Here is an 18,677-nt window from a genome sequence, read left to right as displayed (position 1 = left end):
TAGTTGCTAAGTTGTATCTGACTCTTTTGCCACTCCATGGACTATAGTCTGCCAGGCTCCTCTGTCCATGGGGTTTTCCAGGCAAGAATACTGGAGTGGGTTGCCATTTTCTTCTCCAACAGAAGCTAGAGTAACAGATGTTATTTGAGATGTAAAACCAGTACCTGTGAGTGCAAAGGTAGCCAGTTCATCTCCAGGGGACAAGACAGACAATATTCATCTGCTACTAGATGTTGGTATTGTTGAAGGAGCTTTTGGCTTTTCAACTAACTGGTTGTTAAAATCAGCAAATCACTCAGTCTTTGAGGTTCAGCTTCTTCATCTACAGAATGCTCTGGTGAAATATTTTAAGAGTTCCTAGAAAATATAAAATTTAATTGCAATAGTACAGGATAGAGAAGTTCAAAGAGTAGGCATTAGAAGCAGAAATTCTGGTTTGCCTGCTTCCTCTTCAACATTGGTTGAATATGGTATCATTTAGCTATCTATCTATGGGTCTATTTATATATAATTTTATGAAAACATATGCATATATATTGATTTACTGAAATTTTGTTTAGAATATGTGTCTTAACATTCATAAAGGATTCTGGATTCTGGTCAGTGGTTTTCTTTTCATGTGATTTTTTATTTTTTTCGGTTTTGATATCAGTGTATTAGGTACTATATAATGAGTGGAGAGGTATTCCCTCCTTTTCAATTTTCTAGAAAAGTCTGTACAGATTTGGCATTATTTCTTCACTCAGTGTGTCTTAGAATTTTCACAGAAGCCATCTGTCCTTGATGTTTACTTTAAGGGAAGGATTTTAATTATAAATTCAATTCCTTTGATAAATAGAGTTCCACTCAATTTTGTATTTCTCCTTGAGTAAGTTTGGTAATTTATTTGTTTCATGCAATTGTTCAATTTTATCTAAGTTATCAAGCATACTGTCACAAAATTAATCATAATATTATCTTTTTATTCTTTTAATGTTAAAAAATTTTATAGTGATATCCTCTCTTTATTGAGTATTTTAATAACCTTCATCTTCTCTTTTTCTCCTAATATCTCTAAATAGAAAGTTTTCAACTTTTATTGATCTTCTTAAAGGATAAGATTTTTATTTTGTTGATGATTTGTTTTGCTATTATTTTATTATTTCTATTGTTTTATATTTATTATGTTTTCTTCTTACTTTAATTTGATGCTATTTTTCTAGTTTCTTAAGGTAAAATCTGAGTCACAGATTTTGTATTTTTTTAATAAAGAGTTTATTACTATAACATTTTCTATATATTCTGCTTTAGCTATGTCTCAGAAGTTCCATATGTTGTATTTTCATTTTCTTTAAGTTAAAAAATTATAATTTTCCTTTTGATTCCTTTTTGCCTAATGTATTATTCAGAAATGTGTTATTTAGTTTCAAAGTGTTTGGAGATGTTTTTCAGATATCTTTCTTTTAGTACCATGCAAATTAATTTTAATGAGGTCATAAAGCATGCTTTGAATCATTGAATTCTTAGAAATTTATTGATGCTTGATAAAATGGCTGACAACATGATCTCTACAGTAGGTTTGCTTCCATATGTGCAGGTTCTGCATCTGCTGACTGAACCAACTTCAGATAGAAAATATTCAGAAAAAAATTTTCCAGAAATTTCGAATTTTCCAGAATGTGCCATACACTTACAACTACTTACATGGCATTTACACTGTACTTACAACTATTCATATTGCATCCATATTTACAAATAATTGCATCCATTATTACAAATAATCTAGAAATTATTTAAAATATATAGAAGGAGATGTGTAGATTTTATGCAAACACTACAGCATTTTACATAAGGGACTTGAGCATTCATTGATACCAAGGAAGTCTGTACTGAAAAGTGTTCTCTGTTCACTTAGATTATGTATTCTGACTTTGTGTGGAGTGTTCTAGAAATGTCAATCAGATCAAGTTTGTTGATAGTTTTGCTTTGTTTAAGTCTTCTCAGTCCTCACTGATTTTCTGTCTTCCTGTTCTATCAATTATTGGGAGCTGGATGTTGACATCTTCAACTGAAATTGTGGGCCTGTCTCTCTCTCCTTTCTAGAGCTCTGTAATTGGATGTGTGGTATAAGTTACTGTGTCATCTTGTTGATTAGACATCTGAGAGCAATCAGACAAAGTGAACAAAAGCCTATCATCTCAATTGCCCTTGAATCAAGTTGGGCATATTTAAAAGGAAGTTGTTTTTCTGTTTAAGACACTGATGAATTTATGTAGGGAAATTAGTGAATTGAAGGATAAAAGATGGAGAAACAATTTAAGTTTGTGGCAGAGAAACTCAGAGGGCAGATAGAGGAGTCATCTATGGGGCAGGAGTTCGCTAAGAAAGGGGATCACGAGGCTACCCCATGGGAGGTGACCGAAATGGTAGCTTGCAGAGTCGAAATGTCTAAGATGGGACTGGGGTTTTCTGTGGGGTGTCTGGCATACATCTTTCCTATAAGTGACCTACAAAATCTTTATTAAAGTGTGCCTTTATACCAACACTCTCCATTTGAACAGCTTTTTGCTCAATTCAGAACAGTCCTGAGTTTTAAGTCTTAGTCAACATTGGGAAGTCCAAAGATGGCCAAATTCAAGAAGTCTGGGTCAGTGAGGCCATTGGAATAGGAAGTGCCTGAGAGTCTGTGGGAATTTGGGAAGCTTTGGACATTTTCAAACCATGGAATTTGGAGCTGAAGGTATTCTTATATGCTCTAACTGGAGGACAAAATTACAGCAAAAGAAGGGATCTTTAATCATTAAATACACTAGATTCACCCTTTTCGTAAGTGATTACAAAGTGAAGTTGCTCAGTCGTATCTGACTCTTTGCGACCCCATGGACTGTAGCCTACCAGGCTTCTCTGTCCATGGGATTTTCCAGACAAGAGTACTGGAGTGGGTTGCCATTTCCTTCTCCAGGGGATCTTCCCAATTCAGAGATCGAACCCAGGTCTCCCTCATTGCAGGCAGACGCTTTACCCTCTGAGCCACCAGGGGAGCCCTAAGTGATTACAAGGGAAGTCCTAAATTTAAAAATCTTAAAAATTGTACTGTTTTCTATATTTACTATAGGAAATCTCAATGGAAGGCATATCATTGTACCTTTGAATGATTTGCCATTTGTCTATGATCAGATGTTTTCTGGTTAGGGTTTGAGAACCACAGTATATAGGCTTACACATTTATTAACATCAGAGTTTCCACACATATGCTTATAATGAGCCATGGGGTCATTTGAAGGAAATTTACTTTCAGCTGAGGAAGCCTTAGAGCCTTTACTTACATGGTTTGAGTTTTGTTTACAGTTTTCCATATGCCCAGACTTTAACAATCTGTCACACAGATTAAAAAAAAAAAAAATCATTTGCAATCATCCAAGTTTGTTCCAGCATAGAGAATATATAGCCAGAAATGTTTGAAGATAATTAAAATGAAAACCAGCAGTCTGGAGCATACTGAATATGAATTAAATTAGGCTATCTGCTTTAAGTGGGAATTTTTTGAGAAACAGATGGGCACTTTTCTAAAAAAGAAAGTCAATAGCATTTGCTAATCTGCAGGGTCTTTGAGTCATTCAGTCCAAATACGGAGGTGGCGCCATGGGTAAACAAGAGTGGGTGCATTGCCAACAGCGAAATGACCCCTTATATGGAATGTTCTCAGAACAGATAATGAAAAGTGAGTAATAGTTTCTAATAAATTAGAGACATCTTCAGTTCAGTTCAAAATTCAAAATCCAACCCCCATTCAACCTGTGGACTTGAGGGCTGGTTCTGCAAAACAGAACTGTACTATACTTGAAATTTACAAAGAAGTCTAAAAACAGAGCAGACATAAGTCTACACTTCTACTGGAATTTGGTTTAAAAGAATGGTCAAAGCACTGGTTTCACTTTTTGCACAATATGACCTCATCATGTGCCTGCAGGGCCATTATTTCACTTCTCTGAGCATGACTGTTTCTCCATCTAGAAGGCAGAGATGATAACGGCCTCTCCTGATAAGGTTCCTTTAAGAACTAAGCAAATGGTACACGTGGAAAAACACAGAACCAGTCAGTGTTCACTGTCTGTGTTTGATAAATGCCCATGCACATTGTGAGCACATTCTCTTATCAAAGGCAGCATATTTGGCACCTTTTGTACCGGCTGTGTGACACACTAGACCTTGGGGATGTGTGTTTTAATGGCTTTCATAAATATGTAAGTAAAGGTTTTTCATTCATACCTTCACTTTCTGAAAGCACTCAAAACATTTAAGAGTTGGGAAAATGGCTCTGTGCCCTTAGTGAAAATGGGCAAAAGGCATAATCAGGACTCAGTTTATTGTTTCAGGCAGAAGATGACCATAACCTTAAGGCATCCACCTCCACTATCATGTTACTGCAGAAACTTTTTGCTATGAAGCGTTTACAGGATGGAAATTCAGGGACATGCAGTTTCCTCCTTCTCACTAACTATGATGCTAAAATGAATGGATGATTTACTTTGTAACTTTAATGAACTTGTTAGGAACATCTGATTTAGGAGACTGTATTCCTACCACAGAGATCAAATAAAGGCACCTGACTTTGAAATACAGTAAAATTGTGCCATCAGGCAATAAGTGAGGTCCCACAAATTGAATCTGTACAAAGGCAGATTGTATTTTTGTGAAATTAAGAAAAAGAAGATACTTTCTGTTAGTATATAGTATTGCAAAAAGCTCCAAAGCAAAGGTGGTGAAACATATAACAGACACTAAACTTTCTCTGAAACTAGAAAATCCGAAATATCAGATATCAGTCACTTTCTTATCAAGTCCCTGAAATCAAGAGCTTGAACCCAAACAGACTTGAAACTGAGGCCAACAGGAGGACAGAGGCTGCTGATGCATTTTCTAGCATTGGAATTTGCTGTCTATTTAATGCATCTCTTTTTGCCAGCCCACCCTCAGTGGGGACCTTTAACCAGCTCCCAGTGAGATGTGGACCTCTCTGTTAGGCTGATGCTTGCTTTCCTCTGATTCAATTACATGGTAAACTACCCTTTTCATATGAGGTTGGGTTGTCAATAAAATGGAAAGGTCATGTAACTCAGCTCTGGGTTGATAGTCACACTCCCAAGCCCCCAAGCCCTTGGGAAGAAGGGACCCTGGAAGTCACTCATCCCCAGATCTCCTGGGAGGGTGACCATGGTCTTCATAGAGCAGAAATCTTCCCTAGGATGACACTGGGGTTGACATCTGGTGGTAGTTATCCCCTTCTGCAAGCCCAGCGCCATGCTCCATTCTGTGGGATTCAGTGGTCCCAGGGTGTAGCCTGAACTGGACTTTGGGACATCTTATCAGCCAAAGGTAATCTGGTGTGAACAGTCAGATTCTCAGTCTCTTATCTATCTGCACAGAGCCGAGGCAGGCGCTACAGGAGGGCAGAGCACTAGCCAGTATCTAGAGGGGAGCAGTAGTGTGTATGTGCTCAGTCATATCCAAATCTTAGTGACCCCATGGACTCTAGTTAGCCAGACTCCTCTGTCCATGGGATTCTCCAGCCAAAAACACTGGAGTGGGCTGCCATTCCCTTCTCCAGGGGATCTTCCTGACTCAGGGATTGAACCTGGGTCTCCTGCATTTCAGGCAGATTCTTTACTATCTGAGCCACCAGCGAAGAGTAAGAATTTTATTTTTCTATCTTTCCCACCAGAATGTTATTTGTTTAAGGCCAATGACTGTCTCCTTGGTCCACTATCACATTCCAGCACCAAAAAGAGCACCTGGCACAAAGAACAAGCTCAAAAATAACATTAGTCCTCAAATCACTGGATAAATAAGTGAGTGATTTGAGCACAGGCTGCTGGAGCACATGGTAAAGAACACACCTGCCAATGCAGGAGACAGAAGATATGCAGGTTCAATCTCTGGATTGGGAAGAGCCCCTGGAGGAGGGCAAGGCAACCCACTCCAGTATTCTTGCCTGGAGAATCCAATGGATAGTGGAGCCTGGCAGGCTATAGACCACAGGGTTACAAAGAGCTGAACATGACTGAAGCAACTTAGCGTGCACCCACAATGATGACCCCGGTGCTCAGCATTGTCCCATGATGACAGTGCTTTCATGATCCAAAGGTAATTAAAACAGATCTTTATAATCAAGCAAATAAGTCTCCTGATTACATTGTCCAAGCTAAAATTTTTCACTACTTTATTGAATGCCCATTTGTGTACTATTATTCAACCCACTGAAAATGGACCCAATGTTTTTTAGAACATTTCAATAACCAAGCAATCACCATTCCATTTCAGTTTTAGAACACTTCCTTCAACCCCCAAAGATCCTTGTGCCTGTTTTGCAGTTAATGCCCACTCCCAGCCTCCACCCCAGGCCACCGTGAGTCTGGCTTCTGCCTCTGTAACTGTGCCTTTCCTAGAAATTTCATATAAATGGAATCATACACTAAGTAGTTTTTGCCTCTTGCTTCTTGGACTTAGCATAATCTTCTTGAGCTTCGTCTATGCTGCTGTACAGATCAATAGAAATCCAATTATCAATGTTATTTTACGGTTCGTGCTCATAGTACCACATGTAGAGATCCCTGCCTGTCTTGAGATGACATCAGTTTTACCCTCTTTTAGGAGTCAGAGAGTTTTAATCAGTTATGTTCTTGATAGCTATCAGTTTACATTCACCTTTTGTCTTTTCTCTCATCTATCACTTTTTTTTTCCTCTGAAAAATTTTTTCTCAGGTTTTTGCAACCCAGAAATAATGGGCATGTCTATAAATAGAATGAGCATCTATGTTTTGTTTCTCTTTTCTTGCTTTATCTGTTTGCTACGGTAAGAAATTTCCTCAGTGCAATGATAGCCTCCATGTATCAGAGCCAGGCTTCCCCAGGAGCCATGGAAAAGAAAGGAACACCAGTCAGTTGAGCTACATAAAACAGGTGTGGTGTATATTTTTTAAGTTTTTCCAGTTTTATTGAGGCATACTTTTAAAAAGTATATAGATATAAGGTGTACAACATGATATTTTGATGTTCATGTACATTGTGGAATGATTACAACACAATCAAGCTAGTTAACATATCCATCACCTCACATACTTTAACTTTTTTTGTGGACGGCGAGAACACCACAGGTCTCTCTCGGCAAACTTCAAGTATACAATACAGTGTTATTACCTATCCTCGCCTCTCTCTATGTTTGGTCTCCAGAATTTATTCATCTCACAAAATCAATTTTTGCCATCTTGCTGGCCCAGCAACCATTATTTTATTTTCCTCTTTCTTGCTTTAGATTTTTTTTTTTTTTTTAACATTCCACATGTAAGTATAATCATGCATGATTTGTCTTTCAGTTTCAGGCTTATTTCACTTAGCATCATATCCTCAAGTTCAGATATGGAAACAAGTGTCCATTGATGGATGAGCAGATAAACATATGGTGCATTTATGATGAATTTAAAACATACAGCAAGAATCAAGAAGAAAAAAGAAGCAAGGCAGAAGAGTAGGATACAATTATGGTGTCAGGAGGTGAGCTGAGTTGGGAGAGAGAGAATGAGACTGTCAGGTGTGGGAGTAGCTGATTCCAGTAGGAAGCCCAAAATGAAAGAATCACGCCTTTACTGCAATTAAAGCGAGCGTGCAAAACTGGAGAAAGTGCTGACTTGCCACGTTCCATTTGCCCCACGCAAAAGCACACCAATCCTGGGTCAGGTAGTCAGTGCAGAAAAAGGAGTCATTAATTTTGAGGAATCCCTGAACAGAGTCTTGGCAGTTTTATGGGCTCTGAGATCCAAGGAAGAGTTGAACAGAGTTGAACAATGCAAGGTGCTGACTCAGACCGAGGAAAACATTTCAAGATTTCTTGCTTCTCTCCTTCATAAGGAGGTCTCAGCAGAGAGGCCAGAACAGGACTTCTCCCCAAGGCTGCAGATAAAGAAAGAGGAATGAAGAGCAAAACTTCCTGGGCTCACCAGAAACCGGTTGAGCAACTGCAGCTTTTATCTGAGGGTCTCAGACAGCAGACACGTGGATCTAGATGGATTCTACTATTAACAGGAAACGGCCAAATTAAGGATGGCATAGCTCTCAATTTGAGGTGACTATAGCAGTGACATATGCAGAGATACAATCAATTTAGGCAGTTCAACCATTCTTCCCCACTGAATTTCAGTATCAACTTAACATGTCTTACAAGCTACTGACTTTTTTTTTTTTTTAAGCAGGATGGAATGTTTCATCATCTCAAGATCTTGGAAGAAAGACCACCGTTGCCCTTGTTTATGAGTAACACTCACGTGATTTTTTTCAAATTACTTTGATAGGACTTAAGAAGTCCATAAAAATAAGCTTGAAAGTGAAAATGTTAGTCACTCAGTCAAGTCCAATTCTGTGCATCCCCATGGACTGTGGCCCATCAGGCTGCTCTGTCCACGCAATTCTCCAGGCAGGAACACTGGAGAGGGTCGCCAGTCCCTTCTTGGGTGGATCTTCCCAACCCAGGGATGGAACCCGAGTCTCCTGCACTGCAGGCGGATTCTGAACTGTCTGAGCCACCAAAATAAGCTTGGGTTTATATTAACACTGTAAAGTTAAAATTAAAGCCAGAAAATAGGATATGATTAAACATCTGTCTACATAAACAATTCAAAAAGATTAGATGCTTTTTAATACAGAATGAAGAGGAGATTTTTTAAACTACCTCCACATGCATTTGCTAATTAAATTTTTTTTTTGTAAAATTTTTAAAAATGACATACCATTTTTATTCAAGTAGAGAAAAATCTCAGGGTTAAGGAATAAAATAGGTACCACTCAAATGTTCAAAGCAATGGGAACACGTGTCATTTTATAAATGTATTCGTTTAAATCTTTTCAAAGTAAATTTTTAATTTTCATAGACTGTGGAGGAAATTAGCATATATATGGCAATACATGAATATATGATTTATTTGGGTCCTTAGATTCCTTAGTCTTGCTTCCACAAGAGAAGTGAGACAGAGTCCACCTAAGACCTTTCACAATTAGCACATTTATCTTCAAACCTGAATGTCTTTCATACTTTCTTGTGTGTCTTCTAGTATATATATAATAATTTTTACTTTTCCCAGAGTATTGCAACCTTAGGTATAGTAATTATAGTGAAACAAATTGCAGTGGTCATTTAGTAAAATGATGAATTGGTCAGAACCCATGAGAGGCAGAAAACTTAACATTAAGACATGATGAATGGGTGAGTGATGGTAAGACTGTCTTGTAGATGTAACTTGAGGAGAACCCAAAGCAACAAATCTTCATGGTGGAATTGAAGATACACATAAGTGGAAGGCAGATGGATTTCAATTTCAATATATCATGCCAAGTATACTTCATTTTATGCTCTAAAAATATGACCATTACTATAAATAAATTATATACTTAAAAAAAATCTTATCCTTTATCTTTTTATCCCAGGCAATTAGTTTTTAACTTCTATGGCAAAGTGACATTCCTTGAATTTGTATTTTACTTCTCTACCATCCTTAAAGTTTTTAAATTAAGTATATTCCTCCCCATCCCAGCATACAGTTGTTGAGATCCTGCACTGTTAAATCACTTTTAATTGTACCCAGTGGAAACTGTATTAAGATTATTTTAAAAATAAACTGAAAGTACAAGCTTCAACTATATGGTAAATCTAGAAATGTTGGGTAGTAAGTGTAATTGAAAAAGGACAAACTATTATTTTAAAAGTAATCATTAGTTAAAATCCCAAATGATTTTCTAACATTGACTTGTAGATTATTGTTAAATGTATAGGAAAAAAATCACATGTTCTTAAAAAAAAAAAAAAACTAAGCAAAATTTTAGAAACCTTGAAAGTTGTTCAGCATAGAAGAATCAAAGGCTTTAAATAATTGCATATTATGCTTTTTGTATTCTTACTTTCACCCATTCTCTCTTACTAGTTACATCAATTCACTGCTGATTATCATTCATGGTTTCCCACCCAAAGACCATGGAGCCAGTGCCCCTGCAGTTCATTTCTATGACTTAGTGAAGAACTTAGCTTATAAATACATGTATGTGTTAAAAAAAAATGAGAAATACTTATTGACTTTCCAATATGTGCAAATTGTTATGAAAGATCCAAGGAAGAATAAGAGCTCTTCTTTGCCCTCATGTACTTTGGAATGGTGGTGATTGTGGCCGTAATGGATAACAATGTTATGTGTAATTCAATTTTAGTCTAAGGCAAGGATTGCCAGATTTTTTTTTTTCTGAAAAGGGCTAGATAGTAAAGATTTTTGACTCTGGGAGCTAAATAAAGTGCCTGTTGCAAATACTCTACTCTGTCACAGCAGCATGAAAGCAGTTATAGACAATGTATACACCAATGGGCGCAGCTAGATTTGACCCATGGGTCACTTTTGCCTACCCCTGGTCTAAGGCAAAAGCACAAAATTTGACCACATACAGATAATTTAATGTATCCTGTAGCTAAAATATGATGAAATAAAAGCTGATAAAATCTGTCAAGATGATTTCTGAAGGCATCTTTAAAAACAAAGTCATAATTACTGCCCTGGAAGAACTTCTAGGCTCTAATAGGAACTGGAGAAAATATAGTTATTCCATATAAGAAACTTCACTGTTTATTGAATATTTTCTGAGCCTGACAGGGTTAGTCAGTGGGTAGTAAACAAGAATAACATCTCTCCATGCTCCTGGGTGGATAACAGATGCAAAGAAGGAGGACAGTCTGCCAAGATCTCTAGATCAACAGGCGGGCCAGTTTTGTTGAGGCACTGTTGGAGTTGAGACTGGAAAGACTAACAAGTTAGTATACCAAGAATAAAATCAAAAGCCATTATTCACTTATTTCTGCAAGGACTATGAAACTTTTATTTGAGATTGATGGCCCTGTGAGTTCAAACTTACATAATATCCTTTCTACTTAATGTAAGAGCTGACATGTTTACATAACAGCTCAGTTATATACCAAAGCTCTATGTGATGTTTACATCTAAATGCGTCATGAGTATATGTAGAAATACATTGTGAATACTAACAATGCTTACCTGTTTTTGTATCTATTACTGTTTTTATGTCTACAAAAAACTCTCTGCATATTAAAAAGCTATAAGTTTTTCTGCAACCTAAATCCTTTCTTTCTTGTCACCAGTAATAGTCATTTCTGAGCTCTGCTTTACCTTTCTTAAAAAAACCTGATGATCCTTTGCTTAGATTCTCATTTCTGAAAGACCAAAAGGTCAATATAACCATGATCTATTTAGTAAAAAGGCAGAAACATTTAAAAGTTTAAACATTTTTTCTCTCTATTCAAGTCATTTGAATTGATTCATGAACATCTTGTTGCTGTTGTTCAGTTGTTCAGTCCTGTCTGGCTCTTTGTAGCCCCATGGACTGTAGCACAACAGGCTTCCCTGTCCATCACTATCTCCCTGAGCTTTCTCAAACTGATGTCAAACTGATCATCTAGTCGGTGATGCCATCCAACCATCTCATCCTCTGTTGTTGCTTTCTCCTCTTGCCCTCAATCTTTCCCATCATCAGGGCCTTTCTAATGTGTCAGCTCTTTGGATCAGGTGGCCAAAGTGTTGGAGCTTCAGCTACAGCTTCAGCATCAGGCCTTCTAATGAATATTCAGGGTTGATTTCCGTTTGCATTGACTGGTTTGATCTCCTTGTGGTCCAAGTGACTCTAAAAGGTCTTCTCTAACACCACAGTTCAAAAGCATCAATTCTTCGACGTTCAACCTTCTTTATAGTCCAATTCTCATATCCATACATGACTACTGGGAAAAACATAGTTTTGAGTAGACAGACCTTTGTCAGCAAACTAATGTCTCTGCTTTTTAATACACTGTCTAATTTATCATAGTTTTCTTTCAAAGAAGCAAGCGTCTTTTAATTTCATGGCTGCAGTCATCATCTGCAGTGATTTTGGAGCCCAGGGAAATAAAGTTTCTCACTGTTTCCATTGTTTCCCCATGATGGAAATTATGCCATGATCTTAGTTTTTTGAATGTTGAGTTTTAAGCCAACATTTTTACTCTTGTCTTTCACCTTCATCAAGAGGCTCTTTAGTTGCTCTTTGCTTTCTGCCATAAGAGTGGTGTCATCTGCGTATCTGAGATTATTGATATTTCTTCCTGCAATCTTGATTCCAGCTTGTGTTTCATCCAGCCTGGCATTTCACATGATGTACTCTGCATATAAGTTAAATAAGCAGGGTGGTAATATAGAGCCTTGATGTACTCTTGTTTCCAAATTGGAACCAGCCCACTGTTCTATGTCCAGTTCTAAATATTGCTTCTTGATCTGCATACAGGTTTCCCATGAGGCAGGTAAGGTGATCTGGTATTCCCGTCTCTTTAAGAATTTTCCACAGATTGTTGTGATCCACACAGTCAAAGGCTTTGGCATAGTCAATGAAGCAGAAGTTTTTCTGGAACTCTCTTGCTTTTTCTGTGATCCAATGGATGTTAGCAATTTGACCTCTTGTTCCTCTGCCTTTTCTAAATCCAACTTGAACATCTGGAATTTCTCAGTTCACATACTGTTGAAGCCTTGCTTGGAGAATTTTGAGCATTACTTTGCTAGCATGTGTAATGAGTGCAATTGTGTGGTAGTTTGAACATTGTTTGGCATCGCCCTTCTTTGGGATTGGACTGATATTTTCCATTCCTGTAGCCGCTGCTGAGTTCTCCAAATTTGCTGGCATATTGAGTGCAGCACTTTAACAGCATTATCTTTTAGGATTTAAAGTAGCTCAGCTGGAATTCCATTGCCTTCACTAGTTTTGTTTGTAGTGATGCCTCCTAAGGCCCACTTGACTTCACACTCCAATATGAATATCTTGGAATTATCTTAATAATACTTTCATAAAATGACATCCTTGATATTTCTCTTTACTCTCCTACAAAAGGAAAAAAAATAAAACAGTATATGCCAATAGCATGGACTGAACTCTTTTACATACAAATAAACTTGTATCCTTTTGAATGAGAATTTGTATGCCCTACCTATGGTAACTTCTTCTGGGCTTAAAGAGAGCTCCAAGTTGATTCAAATCAATCTTTCACTTGTACCTACTTTATGAAACTATTTATAGGTTAAATTACCTGTAGAAGTGAGAGATTACTAAAGATTAATATGTGAAAATACATTAAAACTTAATGTATGTTTTACTCATTATTACATTAACTAAAAGTAAATTGCATCACCTGTATAATCATTACAAAAACATTCATCTCCCCTCACACACAGAATTGTTACAGAAAAAGCCATGTAAACACAGAGAATGTGAGCTGCATCTCCGTGATTGAATAAAAGATGGTCAAAATTAATCAGCTTTTAAAAAATTGGAATGTAGAGCCAATTTCACTTCATTTCTTTTGCTGTTTTTTCTGTGCTTAATATATCAAGAAAATTATTTTCACATTGAGGTTATTCACATAATTAATTGCATCTAAATAGGTACACCTTTTAGACAAGTCCCCTACAGATATTAAAAATGGTGCAGTGAACCACTATTCCTCATAGCTAACTCTATTAAAGCTGTTATAACACATAATTAAGAAGTAATTCAACAAGAGTAATTTTAAACCTTTGAATAATGGCTGACAAATGGGATACTGGCTGGTGACTGATGGCCAGGTGAGGTCAAGTCAGATTCATTATAGACTTGCTCATAGATGCTCAGCTTTTCCGCTTTTCTAACTTTAAACTTTTCTTGTCAGATAGTCTTCTACCACATGTTATAAACAACTCAAAAAAATAAGAAATTTATGAGCATCATATATGAGATAAAATGGAGTCAAGACAGCAAGGTAAAGTTCTGATAAGCTATCAGAATTTCAATTTCACCACTTTTCTATGAAAAAGAGTAAATCATTAAAGTCTGTTTTCAAATAAAGTTACCAGAATGTAGAGTTTCAGTGTTGCTCTGGATAATCTTTAGGAACTTTATTTGGCCATTTTACTTGTTCACTTTCCTTTCTTCAAATCTAATAATGTTACCAAGTCCAATCTTTTACTACTTGCCAAATGACCAAATAGCAGACCAATAACTCAAGAATAGAGCTATTGGGGAAAGGAATGGTGACTTTCAGAAAGCCAACAGTCTGAGAAGATGGTAGACTAGTGTCTAAGAACCCTAAGAATCATTTTTCTCAAGTTAGAATTCAGGCTTCTTTTATAATAAAAAGGGAGGGAGTGTGGTGCTGGAATCCTTTATTCTTGGCAGCTGTCCATGCCAGTCTGGTCCTATAAAACCACAAGACAAATTTTATTATCTGTATTGCAACTTTTTGTTGCAATTATCTGTATTGCCACTGTATTGCAACCTATACAATAGGAAAAATGTTATATTCTTAAAGGTTAGAGCCTTGAGAATGGGCTGTCCTGTATATTCCAGGCCAGAGGCAACACTCTTTTAAAAAAGATGCAAAGCCAGCACGACTAAGCACAAGCAACAGAGCACAAAGGTTTGAGCAAAAGGAATAGATTCAACACGGTGTCAGGTTTGATCGTCGTTATTACAGCAAGGTGGATTAAAGTTGTGCCTATAGAGAAAACAGAACCACAGGATATTCTGGGCTCCCTGGGCCCCCTGAAATTAAAGAACTCAGATTCTAGGAATGCAGATAATATTCATAAGCATTTGTTTGGACCTTCTGATTATACTCTAGGGCGTCTAGGCTTCTTGATTCTAGAGAGGGTGCCCTGTTTGGGGAATACCTGAATTCATCTCTGTTCTGGTACCCTGGAGAAGATTCTTGAGAGTCCCTTAGATAGCAAGGAGATCAAACCAGTCAATCCTAAAGGAAATCAACACTGAATATTCACTGGAAGGACTGATGCTGAAGCTGAAGCTCCACTTTGCCCGATGCGAAGAGCTGACTCACTGGGAAAGACCCTGATACTGGGAAATATTGAGGGCAGGAGGAGAAGGGGATGACAGAGGATGAGATTGTTGGATAGCATTACTGACTCAATGGACAGGAGTAATGAAGGACAGGGAAGCCTGGCCTTAACAAGAGACTGAGACAGACCTGCCTTTGAGTGCCTGAGTGTCTCCTGTGGAGGCACACGTCAGCAGTGGAACCTCTTCCAAAAAGACATACCAGTATGCCATAACCTCCCAGGGCTTCTGCAGTCAGTATCCCTGACCCGGGTCAGGCCACTGTGGACTCAGGCCTCCACCAGAGACTCGCGACACTCACATGCAAGTCTGGCTCAGCCTCTTGTGGGGTGACTGTTGCTTTCTCCTGGATCCTGGTGCACACAATGTTTTGTTTGTGCTGTCCAAAAGTCTGTTTCCCCAGTCCTGTGGAAGTTCTGTAATCAAATCCTGCTGGCCTTCAAAGTCAAATTTCCCTGTGGGTTCTCTGTCCCTTTTCCAGATCCTCAGGTTGTGAAATCTCTTGTGGACCCTAGAACTTTTGTGACACAGCAAGAGCTTCTCTGGTATAATTGTTCTCCAGTTTGTAGGTCGTCTGTTTGGCGACTCTATAGTGGGGCTAATGTCCACCTCCTCCAAGAGGACGTATGTCATATACTACACCTCCCAGGACTGCTGCTGCCAGAGCCCCTTGGCCTGCGACAGGCCACTGCTGCCTGGTGCCTCCGCAGGAGACACTCAGACACTCAAAGGCAAGTCTGTCTCAGTCTCTTGTGGAGGTCACTGCTCTTTTCCTTGGGTCTCAGTGCACACAAGATTTTGTTTGCATCCTCTGAGTATCTCTGGCAGGTATGAGCTCTGATTTAAAATGTGATTGCACCCCTCCTACCATCTTGCTGCAGCTTCTTCTTTGCCCCTGGATGTGGGGTATCATTTTTTGGTGGGATCCAACATTCTCCTGTTGATGGTTTTTCAGCAGCCAGTTGCGGTTTTGGTGCTCTTGCTGGAAAAGATGAGCACACGTCCTTCTAATCCACCATCTTGATAAGGAAACTATCCAAGAACCCATTGGGTGAAATCAAATTGTGTAATTTTCCCTTATGTTATACTTGGTCTAGGGAGCAATTGTCTATGAGAAACAGAGAACATTAATCCCTAATCAAACTTGGGATAAGGTTAAATGCGTGAGATCACTTTTACCCTTTTGACTTTGCTAGAAAGATTTTGTTTAGAATGCCTTATTAATCTGGAGCTTGGCCTCAAGATAGAGTCAACTGGGGTAAATAAATAAACCATGTAAGCAGAAAAATGGTTAGAAACACTTCTCACTGGTGATTCTGTTTCTCAGCTGAGAGAAATTTTCTAGGAAAAAACAGAGTTAATGGGATACTTAGCTCATCTTGATACTATTAATTCTCTTAAATGAGCTGAGAGGAAGGTAGTTAACCAGGTGTATTACCCCAATTTTACTGCATCACTAATATTCAATTGCCTGTCCCAGGTCCTGCAGTTAGTTCAACCCATTCTTTTGCCTTATCTTCTCAATATTTTCCTGAACAGGCATTGTTTTGAATACCGAGTTCTCACCTTGTATATGAATGCAATATGTAACAAATTAGGATGGCATTAAAAGAGGCAGCTTTTTAAACTGTGATGAGATATTACCATTTGTCATCCAAGTTTGGTCATCCTTCTTTCAACTTGCTTCCCTCTGGCCCCATCAGGGTTGATGTGAAGCCTGTTTCAGTCACACTGGTCTCTCTAGCAATGTCCTCATATTCTCCTCATCACCACTCCCCACCTTCGCTCAACCCTGAAAACTGTAGACTATTGATCTGATGATCACGGGACCTTTTTTTTTTTTTTTGAGATGTAAGATGTGGCCCCTGTCAGCATCTATGTGGTCCTGGACAAGTAGTTAACCAAATTCTCAGTGTCTAGTGGGGATGGCAGCTCTAGTTTCATCAGGCAGCTGCGGTGAAAGATTTACCTATGTTTCCACATTGTTGGCTATCACTAATGTTCTCCACCTCACCCCCACCACCACAGAATTTTGTTCCTTCTTTTCTGGGTGTTCCTAAAATCTTTCTTACAACCTTTCTTTGAAACTCCAGTCCCCTGGTCTCTCATTTCCTTGAACTTTGACAAAGATGATAGGTGATTTTGTTCTTCCCAGCTTTGCTGGATCTGAGTTGTCTTCATTCAGGTTGTCTCTAAGCAAAGCCAGACTATATGACGCAGCTTTCACCTGACTGACTAGATGTCGGGCATGCTTCTGTGTCCCCTCCTGCCCTCCATTGCCCTTTATACATTCTCCACACCTTGAGCAAGACTACATGTTTTAACAGTCCTTGGTTATTAAAAGTCTATCTACAGTGGTCATCATAAACCCTCTTGGATTCATAGGTGACTATAATTTAGCAGACAAGATAAATTTCCCTTATTTTTATTTTCAATTTTTTAAAATTTTTTATTGTAAAAAAAAAAAAAATTTTTTTATTGTAACAGGATTTTACTTAATTTCTTCTTTTAAATTTTTATTGTAGTGTAGTTGATTTACAGTGCTGTGTTATTTTCTGCTCTAGAAAGAAAGACAAATATTAATGATACTGTTTGTATGTGGAATCTTAAAAATGTCCCAAATGGACTTATTTACAAAACAGAAATTGAGTTGCAGATGAAGATGAACTTCGATCTAGTAAGTAATTCATGCTTAGGCATCAGTAACATGAGATTTTAGGGAAGAGAAATAAAATAAACCTTAATGTATACACTTTTGTGATTGACATCTGATAAACTTGTATTCTTTTAAATATTTTAGATATGCCAAATCATCACATTTGATTATAGGTAGCCTATGTATTATGTTGCTTCTTAAAATATTTTTCTTTCAATTAGAATTATATCACTGTCGTGTTTTATTCCTACTAATTTAGAAGTCTACTTTTAGGAATGAAATGAAAATATAAAGATGTTTCCAAGTTTTAAAAACACCTTCTATCATTTGCTGCCAAGAACGCTTTTCAGTTCAGTTCAGTCACTCAGTTGTGTCTGACTCTTTGTGACTCCATGGACTGCAGTACGCCAGGCCTGCCTGTCCATCACCAACTCCTGGAGCCTACTCAAGCTCATGTCCATGCTATTAGTTGCCAAACTGGTCCAGAAAGATATTAACTACATTTAAAAATTCTCAGAAATACAGAGTATCCAAATATAAGCAACTTCTAGAAACCAAATAACTGTGATTGTCCAAATGTTGTCTGATAATTGTTCTGTCACTCTGCAGAGGGCTGTCAATAAATCTTGTTCACCACTCACAACACCCTAAGAATTATGAATGCTCGCACCATCCCCTAGAGGAGGAGAAGGCCATGGTTTTCTGGAATTCCACCATTTATCTGCTTTTATTGATATCTCTGCTTTTTCATATCTCATAGAGTGAACAACTTTCATCGTTTAAAGTGCTCTCCCAGACATTATTTGAAGAACTCACAACATTCCTTCCAGATGAATAACTGAGCAAACAAACCTCTCGCGTTATTTGTGATTTGTTTAGACACAAGGTTAATAGGTGGTAAAATCTAAAAAAGAAAAATGCTAAGACAAAAGCAAAGAATAGCAGCCTGGAAACTGCGGGGCATCTTTCTGCGGCAAAGCTAGACCCGAAGGCTGGGTCTGTGAGCGACACAGACAAAGGCCTGGGGCAGCTGTGGGGAGCTTCCATCAGCTCGCAGGCTTGACAAGTTCTCTACACCCAGGAATAAAGCTCC

Source organism: Giraffa tippelskirchi, chromosome 8 (genome assembly GCF_054371585.1).
Source record: "Giraffa tippelskirchi isolate mGirTip1 chromosome 8, T2T-mGirTip1v1.2.pri, whole genome shotgun sequence".
NCBI lineage: Eukaryota > Metazoa > Chordata > Mammalia > Artiodactyla > Giraffidae > Giraffa > Giraffa tippelskirchi.
The sequence above is the reverse complement of the archived record's forward strand: the minus strand, read 5'-3'. Positions refer to the sequence as shown.